General features: G+C 39.5%; 1 long non-coding RNA gene across 1 annotated transcript in view; it reads right to left on the bottom strand.

Moving 5' to 3' along the window:
- Positions 1-9,227: 9,227 nt before the first annotated feature.
- The window catches only part of LOC122554769, a 10,249-nt gene continuing 9,048 nt past the window's right edge, over positions 9,228-10,428 (bottom strand). The window contains exon 3 of the long non-coding RNA XR_006313072.1: positions 9,228-9,290. This is a non-coding gene — a long non-coding RNA (uncharacterized LOC122554769). The remainder of the gene's footprint in view (positions 9,291-10,428) is intronic.

Here is a 10,428-nt window from a genome sequence, read left to right as displayed (position 1 = left end):
TGTGATATTTGAACCAGTCGTGAAACGTGTTACTCTTGCATGGGTCAGACCAGAGCCAGGTTAACAAGAGTGCAAGAGCAGCAACTTTCTGCCGAAATACTGATTAAACATAAGACGACCACAAATGTTTCTCACATGTCAACGATCTTTCAATCATAAGCCTTGAAAGCTTCTCGAAAACCCAGACATTATCTTTCTAACTATGATACTTAAAACTTTTTTTCTTAATTTGAATGCCATTTTTATCCAATGTCCTGAGGATGCTAACCTTTCCGAGGGAAAGTTAAACATCATACAACACCAGGTTATAGTCCAACAGGTTTATTTGGAAGCACTAGCTTTCGGAGCGCCCTTTCCTCATCAGGTGGTTGTGGAGGTTAAGATCATGCTCACAGAATTTATAGCCAAAGGAATCCAGTGTCATGGAGATGTGATCCAGTAAGCAATCTTAGATTAAAACTTTCATCTTTTATAAAGGGATATGCTGGTTTCTGTTCTTTGGTCACCTAGGGAATGTTTTATGGAGACACCAATGATGTTCCAGTAAAAATAACTTTGTAATGTGGACGTTTAAAAATGTTGGACATGGATTGCTTCAGAATCTGACGGGTTGTGACTGGTTGTGAACATTGTGCAGTCATCTGTGAAATCACCACTTCTGACCTTATGTTGGAGGGAAGATCATTTATGGAGCAAATGAAGATGAGAGGGCTGGCAGGGTGGGGGCACTATCCTGAAGAACTAGGTTCAATCACCAAGCCCCCCGCCCCCAATGCATGTGTGTAATAACATATCTGAACAGGTTAATTAGATTAGATTACATTACATTACATTACAGTGTGGAAACAGGCCCTTCGGCCCAACAAGTCCACACCGACCCGCCGAAGCGCACCCACCCATACCCCTACATTTACCCCTTACCTAACACTACAGGCAATTTAGCATGGCCAATTCACCTAACCTGCACATCTTTGGACTGTGGGAGGAAACCGGAGCACCCGGAGGAAACCCACGCAGACACGGGGAGAACATGCAAACTCCACACAGTCAGTCGCCTGAGGCGGGAATTAGATAAGATCTATCCTGAAGAACTAGGACTCTTGTGCAGTGGTAGTGTCCCTACCTCTCATCTATGTTCTGTTTTCAAGTCTCACCTGGTCAAGAGGTGTGTTATAATATTTCTGAACAGATTGATTAAAAATTGTATCTTGAGAGGAAGTCAGGGCTCTTACAAGACAGTGGTAAGTGTCCCTGAATCTGAGCCAAGAGGCCTAGTTCAAATCCCATCTGCTCAAGAGATGTGTAAGAACAGGTTGAATAGGAAAATATCAGTCCTGAGGAACTCCTGTAGTAATGTCCTGGGGCTGAGATGATTAGCCTCCAAAAACCACAAACACCTTTGTGCAAGTTGTGATTCCAACGATTGAAACTTTCCTCCCATTTCCATTGACTTCATTTTTGTTAAGACTTTTAGATTACATGCATTTAAATGTTGCCTTGATGTCAAAAACAATCACTTTCACCTCATCTTGGAATTCACTTTTGTCCATTTTTAATTAAGGCTGCAATGAGACCTGAAGCTGTGTGCCTCTGACAGGTTTTTACTGAGTAAATCCTGCTTAATAGTACTGTCAGTGATACCTTCCATCACATTTTTGATGATTAAGAATAGATTGTTGGGACTGCAATTGACCTGTTGGATTTGTCCTTTTTGTGGACAGGAAATATCTGGGGTCGTTTTCCACATTGTGGTGTAACTATCAACGTTTCAACCTATACTGGAAAAGTTAATTGATGTCTTAAGTACTACAGTTGGGATGGTGTCAAGATATTGACAGAGGCTACAGCATTTGCTGTAGAATGGCAGACTATTTAACTATAAAAAGTATCACCATCAAATTCACTCATGGCTACTTAGGTATCTGCACATGTTCTTTAGATCAGCACTTACTGGACAGACATCAGGAATAGAAACACTGACTATTTTTTTTCTCTATGTAGACTAATTGTAGCATTCCATGCTGCCACCTTGGTTGTGAGTCACCACTCAGTATAGACTCAGAATTAAATCTGGGCCTTATGATTATGTATCATATATAGTAGTTAATTCCACATTAGTCAAATGAACAGTAAAGCTCACCAGATAGCTTTCAATGAGTTTAAATTTTTGAACACAGCCTAATGGTTCTTTAGGCACAGTGGCTCAGTGGTTAGCACTGCTGCCTCACAGTACCAGGGACCCAAGTTCAATTCTAGCCTTGGACGACTGTCTGTGTGGAGTTTGCACATTGTCCCCATGTCTGTGTGGGTCTCCTCCGGGTGCTCCAGTTTCCTCCCACAGTCCAAAGATGTGCAGGTCAGTTGAATTGGCCATGCTAAATTGCCCAAAGTGTTAGGTGCATTAGTCAGAAGGAAATGGATCTGGGTGGGTTACTCTTCGGAGGGTAGGGGTGGACTTGTTGGGCCAAATGGCCTGTTACTATACTGTGGAGAATCTAATATAATCTAATCTAATTTGCTCATGTGGCTGATCCTCAGGAATTTATTGAGCTTTTAATCAGGATTCAAGTGGTGAAAAATGTCCTGTTTACCACAACTGCTACTATTTTATTTGGTTCTATAATATCACTGTTTGTTATTGCATTGATGTAGGGAGTTCCTATTAGTATCTGCATTTCTGCTGAGAAATCAAGTAGACCAATAAATGTGTGCAACCACTAGAATTACGCATCTGATATGAGGGAGCTGGGACAGACATGCTTTACCAATTTTATCATTTGTTGTCCAAATAGTAGCCTAATCCTGATAACTTCATAACTCACAATTTACAACACTGAGTCCAAACTGCAAATTCACATATAAAAAGATAATATGAAAAAATACAATTGACAAGAATGATTTATGTCACCATACTGTGGACTGTGACTTTGGAGACTCAGACTAGGCCCAGCATTGCACAAGAACATTCAGTTAACCTCATGAAGTTGTTGTAAAACAGACTGAATCTTACAGAATATTTTCAAACCTTGGTATGCTCTTATAGAATAGCATTTCCTTTTTCACAATTTTGTGTGAATAATTTTGAAGCAGAGATCTGATTGAAATAAAATAATTTAATTATAAATTAAGTTGATTTGTGGAGCTGTTTTCCCTGGAGTGTCGGAGGCTGAGGGGTGACCTTATAGAGGTTAACAAAATTATGAGGGGGATGGATAGGGTAAATAGGCAAAGTCTTTTCACTGGGGTTGGGGAGTCCAGAACTCGACAGCATAGGTGTAGGGTGAGAGGGGAAAGATATAAAAGAGACCTACGGGGCAACTTTTTCACACAGAGGGTTGTACGTGTAAGGAATGAGCTGCCAGAGGAAGTGGTGGAGACTGGTACAATTGCAACATTTAAGAGGCATTTGAATGGGTACATGAATAGGAAGGGTTTGGAGGGATATGGGCCGGGTGCTGGCAGGTGGGACTAGATTGGGTTGGGATGTCTGGTTGGCATGGACGGGTTGGACTGAAGGGTCTGTTTCCATGCTGTACACTTCTATGACTATGGCTCTAAATGAAATGGATGGTGGGGGGGGTTAATCATTGATATAAAATTATAAAGGTTATAAAATATACTGCCAAATCTCCCAAAAAATAACACTAGCATCGGGATTTTCAAAAATAATGATAAACTACACTAGATTACTTTTTAAAAATAGAACAATTTCCATGATTTGGAAAGAGTTTTGGATGTCATTTAAAACTTATTTTTCTTTACAATATAAACAAAACACTGAGCATTCTGGAGATCTGAAACAAAGTCAGAAAATGCCATTCTGAGGAAGAAACCACACAGAATCAAAATGATAGCCCTGTTTCCTTTGCCATATATGCTGAGACACATGCTAAATTTCAATAGCATTTCTATTCTTTACATTTGGTGATGTGTATGAATACTTTCCAGAAATGCTTGTGAGCAACTTGGAAAATTGTTTATAATTGCTTTGTTTGAAAAAGAAAGTCACAAACCTGTTTTTATCATGGTGATGATAGTTGTCTGCTAAACTTGAAATGTGGATTTTTATTAAAAAGTAAATAAAATTGCCAATGGTACAATAAATATACACCAGGCAACAATTAGGAACAAGACAAGGCAGCAAACTTTCCAGAATTACATCAAATAATCCTTGTTTCTTTTAAAACAAGTTACAGAAAATATACTTTGATAATTCATTACTGAAGATTTCACATGATTTGACAGAAAACGTTTCAATAACATTATTTCTCTGCACAACTTGGCTTCTATGATTCGATTGCATTAAGCACCAGATCACAGACATGTTATGGCACAGCAGGAGGCCATTTGGCCCATCATGTCTGTACCAGCTCTCTAAATGAGCAAAGTATAGAAGAAGAATGATCTCTTTCTTTATATATACAAATTTATTTTACAATCTGCTTTTAAGTGTTGCAAATTAATAAGATTTTGTAGAGGAGGTAGTCATAAAATTTGTAAAACTACATAGAAGTACATTTTAAATATGACTGTACATGAAGTACCATACAGTTCGATTTCATCAAGTACACTATGTAGCATGCTGAAATATCTCACGAGTCATATACCTGAATTATATTTACAATATGTACTTACATTTCATATCAATATCTTCAGGTACATGCAGCCTAAGGGGTTTTACATTGGCCCCTCTGCGTAACATGGCGAGGAAGTGCCATGTAAAGCATCTTTTGTTGAGTGAATGTTCCTCCAGCATCTCTTGGAACAACTCGTAGTGCAGAGTCATCCATATGGAGCTGCTCAGGATGTACTTTGACATTAACCACTAGATCTCTTCCTAAGACATAGTCCAGAAGGAGGCAGACAATGGCCTCTTCTCCAGTGTGGCTACCTCTACAGAATAATTCATACCACCCCCATTTCACTTTATATGTTTCCAAATCTCTTCATGGTTTCAGACTAGTTGTGGCCATTATCTGTTCTTGTTACTGGTCTGGCCGTTTCTTTGTCAATTTCAACAATGTGATTGAGGATTGTTTGGAATATATTGACTTTCTCATGGAACAAAAAGTTTCTTGTCAGCTATCAGAAGCATGATGCAACACAAAAAAAAAAGTTGAACTCATATATGCCAGGTTTCAACCCAGATTACTTGATCATAATTGGTCAATGATTTTGGAGAGGCTGGGGAATGAAATACCCAAGTTTGAGCTTGAAAACTCTAAAACTGAGCAACTTGGATGCTGTATTGAACCAGGCCTTTTAAGCAGCTGACACACATTCCACCAGGTGTTTAACATTTTGATAACTATTTTGGCTTTTACCTTAATGATTGCTGCAGTCTTCAAAATGTTTATGGTGGTTTGTGTTGGCTAGAAGGGTAGTGACTTCCCACTCCTTTTCATGCATATCTAAAATCTGTTTAATGAGATACAGGAATATTAGCTAAAATTATAAAGAGGTGACCATATCCTTACTCCAGGTACTCCAGTGGGGTCAGGCCAGGATGTTATCGTTTTGTGCTTCAATGACAGGATGGACCAAAGATTTCCACATTTTCCTGAGCTTTTCTTCTTCATTTTGTAGAATCCTTGAGTTTGCTTTATACATTCACAGAGGTGGCGGTCACTGGTAAAGTCAACATTTATCTTCATCTGTAACTGTCCTGAAGAATTATCAGCACATTCATCTTATTTCATAAAGTACAGCTGAATTCTGAATACTGTGGTTAGAAAGCATTCATATATTTAAAAAATATTTATTATGTATAATAATATCATTGTTAAAAAAGACACAATTTGTCAAAATGTTTCATTTTTCACTCATTAAAACACGTTACAAGAATATGAATTCACAGGGAAACTAACATTTGTAATTCATGAAAGGAGAGTGCTGATTGGTTGGCAAGTGGGCTCTGATTAGTAGAGGTGTTGCCATGGCGAATGCACCTGTAAATACTGATAGCCATTCATTGGTTGATTTCTCAGGGCAATTCTCTGACCAATCAACATCAACATGTCTCATTTAAAAATTAACAAAGCCCAATTGTTAACTCTCAATCAGTTTAAATGAGTATAATCTCCATGGCAACACCTCCACCAATCAGAGTTCACTTGCCAACCAATCAGTACTCTTTCTTCAGCAATACAAATGTTGGTTTTCCTCTTAAATTGGTCTTCTTGCGAAATGTCCTGATGGGAGAATGACAAGAAGCTATGACAAAATCTGTTTTTTTTCCAGCAGTATTTAAGTTCTGCACTATTACTATTTAAAACTTATAGGTCACAAATGTATTGAATGTTGGTAAAGTATTGTAGTACCATTGCTCTTTTTAATGTTACCTATATGTAATAACATTAAGACTGCATAAAGCCAATACTTAATATCAAACTTTTCTTTGTTGATGTGATCAATGCTTCTACATTCAGTTAGTCAAAGCACTAAAAGGTCAACATACAGCAGTATAAAGATCAAAATCACACAAGCTAGCCATACTAGCTATGGAATGAAATCAACAATTAGATGACAGAGTCAAAAGTACACAAGGTTAAGTTTGAGTACTGCTAACAACTCGTTCAAATGGAATCAGTTCTAATTTATAGTTGGATCAGAGATCAATTGATGAGTTCTGGCCTTGTTTTGAATTGAACATATCCAGTCGGAAGAAATAATAGGGCGAATGGCAGGTATCTTTTCCCTAGGACAGGGGATTTCAAGACTAGTGGCATACTTTGAAGGAGAGAGGAGAAAGATTTTAAAAAGACATGGGGGCAATTCCTTTACACTGAAAATGATTCGTGAGTGGAATGAACTTCCAGAGGAAGTGGTGAATGCGGGTACAGTTTTAAAATATTTAAAAGACACTTAGATATATATATATGAATAAGATGTGTTTAGAGGGATAGGGGGTAAGTGTAGGAAGTGGAACTAGTTTAGTTTGGAGTTATGCTTGGCATGGACTGACTGGACCAAAGGGTCTGTTTTCATGCTGAATGACAATGTCTAGATCTTCTGATGCAAACATAAAGGTAACAAAATATGATTTAATACTGGATTAAGATTCATTTAAAAAGGATCATTTCAAATGACTGGTGATGTTTTGTTTTGGATTTATAAAGTATATTTGGCACAATTTATTGGAACTTTGGACTTCAGCCTAATTAGCTTCTTTGGGTTAAAGCAACAATTCATATTCTTGCTTTCAACATCAATTTACCATTTGATAATCGATTTTAGTTAGTCAGAGACCAAGCAGGAATTATGAGAAGAGCTAGTAGAGGATATTGAAGCCAAGGTCAAAGAGGTTGATTTTGAGAAAGTTTTGAAAATGGAGAGAGATGAAGCAAGGCCAAAGCACTTGAAATAGATTTGCAGAGGATGGGCCTATGATTTCTGAATGGTCTATCACCAGTTGCAGATTAGAAGAAGGAAGGGGACACATATTTTGTCAAGAGTTACAAGAACAAAGTATGTTGGCTGGGATGTGCAGCTGAAGGAAAATGATATAGTGAAGAGGGAATAAAAGCAAAGAGCAGAATTTAGATTGCACTAAAATGGGATTAAGTTTTTTCACAATAAACAAATTAACTTATGAACCGATAACTTGGTTTTCTAACCTTTTCATTTTGGGACTTATTTAAGTCCTTTATCTCATTTAAAATGACAGTAAAATTAGTTCCCATACCTCCTATTTTCAGCATTAATTGCCATTGACCAGAACTGAACCAGACTAGTTATATAAGTACAATGGCTACGAGAGCAGGTTAGAGCTAGAAATCTTGCCCTGACTCATCCCTGACTCCCCAAAGTTTATCCACCATCTATAAGGCATAGATCAGGAGAGTGATGGAATATTCTCCACTTGCCTGGACAAGTGCAGATTCAACAACACTCATTCAGGACAAAATAGTCCGGTTGATTGGCACCACATCCACAATCAGTCAGACCCTCCACAACCAACACCCAGGAATATCAGTATGTACTTTCTACACGATGCACTGTAGAAACACACTGAGGCTCCTTTTCCTTAGAATACACCTTCTTAACCCATGGCCACTATCATCTAGAAGGACAAGGACACTTTACACAGGAACAGGCATTCAGTTTGTTGATTGGATCAGACTGCATCTCAGGGTTGTTCACTTGCTTTCTTCGTGTTTGCTCACTTAACACCTATCTGCATGATTGCAGCATTCATATCTTTCCATGCCTTGCTGTGCCAATTTACATGGTCACACAACCAGGCAGCTTCTCTTGCTGATCAGTAGTCCAAGGCCCACACCTTGCTATATGGCATTACTATCAATCTTACACCTGCACCATACACCAGCATTCCTGAAGAAGGGCTTATGCCCGAAACGTCGATTCTCCTGCTCCTTGGATGCTGCTTGACCCGCTGTGCTTTTCCAGCAACACATTTTCAGCTCTGATCTCCAGCATCTGCAGTCCTCACTTTCTCCTCGAAGGTATAGCATGATCAAAACACATTGTCAAGTGGCTTTAATTCAATGACATTAATAGAAGCAAATTTTAATGTACTTTAACCTGTAATGGTTTTCCTGTAGAATTGCATATGATAGTTTGGACTCTTGGATATTTTCATTATGTTGTACCATTTATAAAAAGTTGCACTATTTCTGAACTAAGATAGCTGTCCTGGTTATTCATGAGAGGGCTGTTCAACTGGGATGACATTGAGGTGGTCGTTTAAGGAGAGATATTTGAACTTTTTTGTGCTAGTTCTGTTTTTTACCATTGTTCATTTATTGGGACTTTGCTCCTCCCAATTTCCTGGTATTGGGATTGACTATGTGCTTTGCTGCTTCCAGTTTCCCTAATCTTGGATGCACTGATCATGCTGCTACTTCCAGCTTTCCAGAGTTGGTGAGATGCACTCGTTGTTTCTTAGAGCTAGTTTTCTGAAGCTGAGGTGACCTTTCTGTCATTCTTGGCAGTTTGGTTTTGGACTGATGTTGGTACTGACTTGTCCCGTTCTTCATTATCCAACAGGAGAAAGTGAGGTCTGCAGATGCTGGAGATCAAAGTTGAAACTTTATTGCTGGAACAGCACAGCAGGTCAGGCAGCATCCAGGGAACAGGAGATTCGACATTTCGGGCACAGGCCCTTCTTCTTATGCAGGCAGACGAGATGAGGGGAGCTGAAAATGACAGTGATCTGGTGAAGTCCAAGTTCATCCTCTGCGGTTGGAGGGTTCCCAGTCGGAAGATAAGATGCTCCTCCTCCGACCGTCGGGTTCATTATCCAACAAGCAACAGGTGCTGATATCCATCTGGAACAGGAATATATTTTTTCAATCACATTGGTGTTAACATTTGCATTTACATCATATTCTTCTGTTGCTTTCCTTCCTGACGACCTCTCTGTCTCTGGTTTAGTTTATTTTCTGGCTTTTGTTCAAATGCTACCTTCTGCTTGGGTAAAGGTTTAGGACTGAGTGCTGGGCTTTGGCAGCTTGTGTAGTGCTCTTTTGATACACCCTGCTCCACTTTTTCAAGCTTTCTTTACCAAGGTTCTTGGTTGTGGAAGGATTTTTCGTCTCCTTTTCCCAATATCCTCTGATGGCATAGCTTGAGAAACAACAGAGGATGACTCACTTGGCATCCATTTTCAATATCACCCGGACCTTCAGCTTACAAGTCCAGATGAACACATTGAGAAGAATCTTTTAAGGTTTTGAGCAACGTAGGCTATGGCGGGATATGTGGCAGAATCAGACAAGCAGTCCAGAGTGGCCAGTCTTGATGTTGGGTGCATCTTGCTCCATCTTTTATGTTTTATAAAAGCAGTGTGGTGAGTTTTGTACTGAGCAGGAGCGAGTTGCCAATCAAGAGGGGTAATAGTTTGTTTAACGCCTTGTTGACGACAGACTCATCTCCTTAATATTCAACTTCCTATCTTGCCAAATGCTCTGAACAAACTGGACATTGAGAAAACTTGACATGGAAACCAGACCATGTACCTGATGGTTTCAGCTTACCACTTGCTCTGAATGACTGCCATCTTATGTTCGATCTAACTGCAGTTCAGAGTACAATCCACTGGCATGCAGCCCTCATCCACAGACACTGGCATATGGTGTATGCCAACCCCTCACAACCATCATGGCATATCTCCAATACATTGGCAGGGCACTCTGGAAACATAGACTTGCATCACAGGGCACATTAGTCACTAGCATTGGAAGGCTGTAGAAAGTTGAAACTTTATTGCTGGAACAGCACAGCAGGTCAGGCAGCATCCAGGGAACAGGAGATTCGACGTTTCGGGCACAGGCACTTCTTCAGGAATGAGCAGAGAGTGTTCAGCAGGAGAAGATAAAAGGTAGGGAGGAGGGACTTGGAGGAGGGGCGTTGGAAATGTGATAGGTGGAACGAGGTCAAGGTGAAGGTGATAGGTCGGAGTAGGGT

The sequence above is a fragment of the Chiloscyllium plagiosum genome, chromosome 11 (genome assembly GCF_004010195.1).
Source record: "Chiloscyllium plagiosum isolate BGI_BamShark_2017 chromosome 11, ASM401019v2, whole genome shotgun sequence".
Taxonomy (NCBI): Eukaryota; Metazoa; Chordata; class Chondrichthyes; order Orectolobiformes; family Hemiscylliidae; genus Chiloscyllium; species Chiloscyllium plagiosum.
The sequence above is the reverse complement of the archived record's forward strand: the minus strand, read 5'-3'. Positions and strand labels throughout refer to the sequence as shown.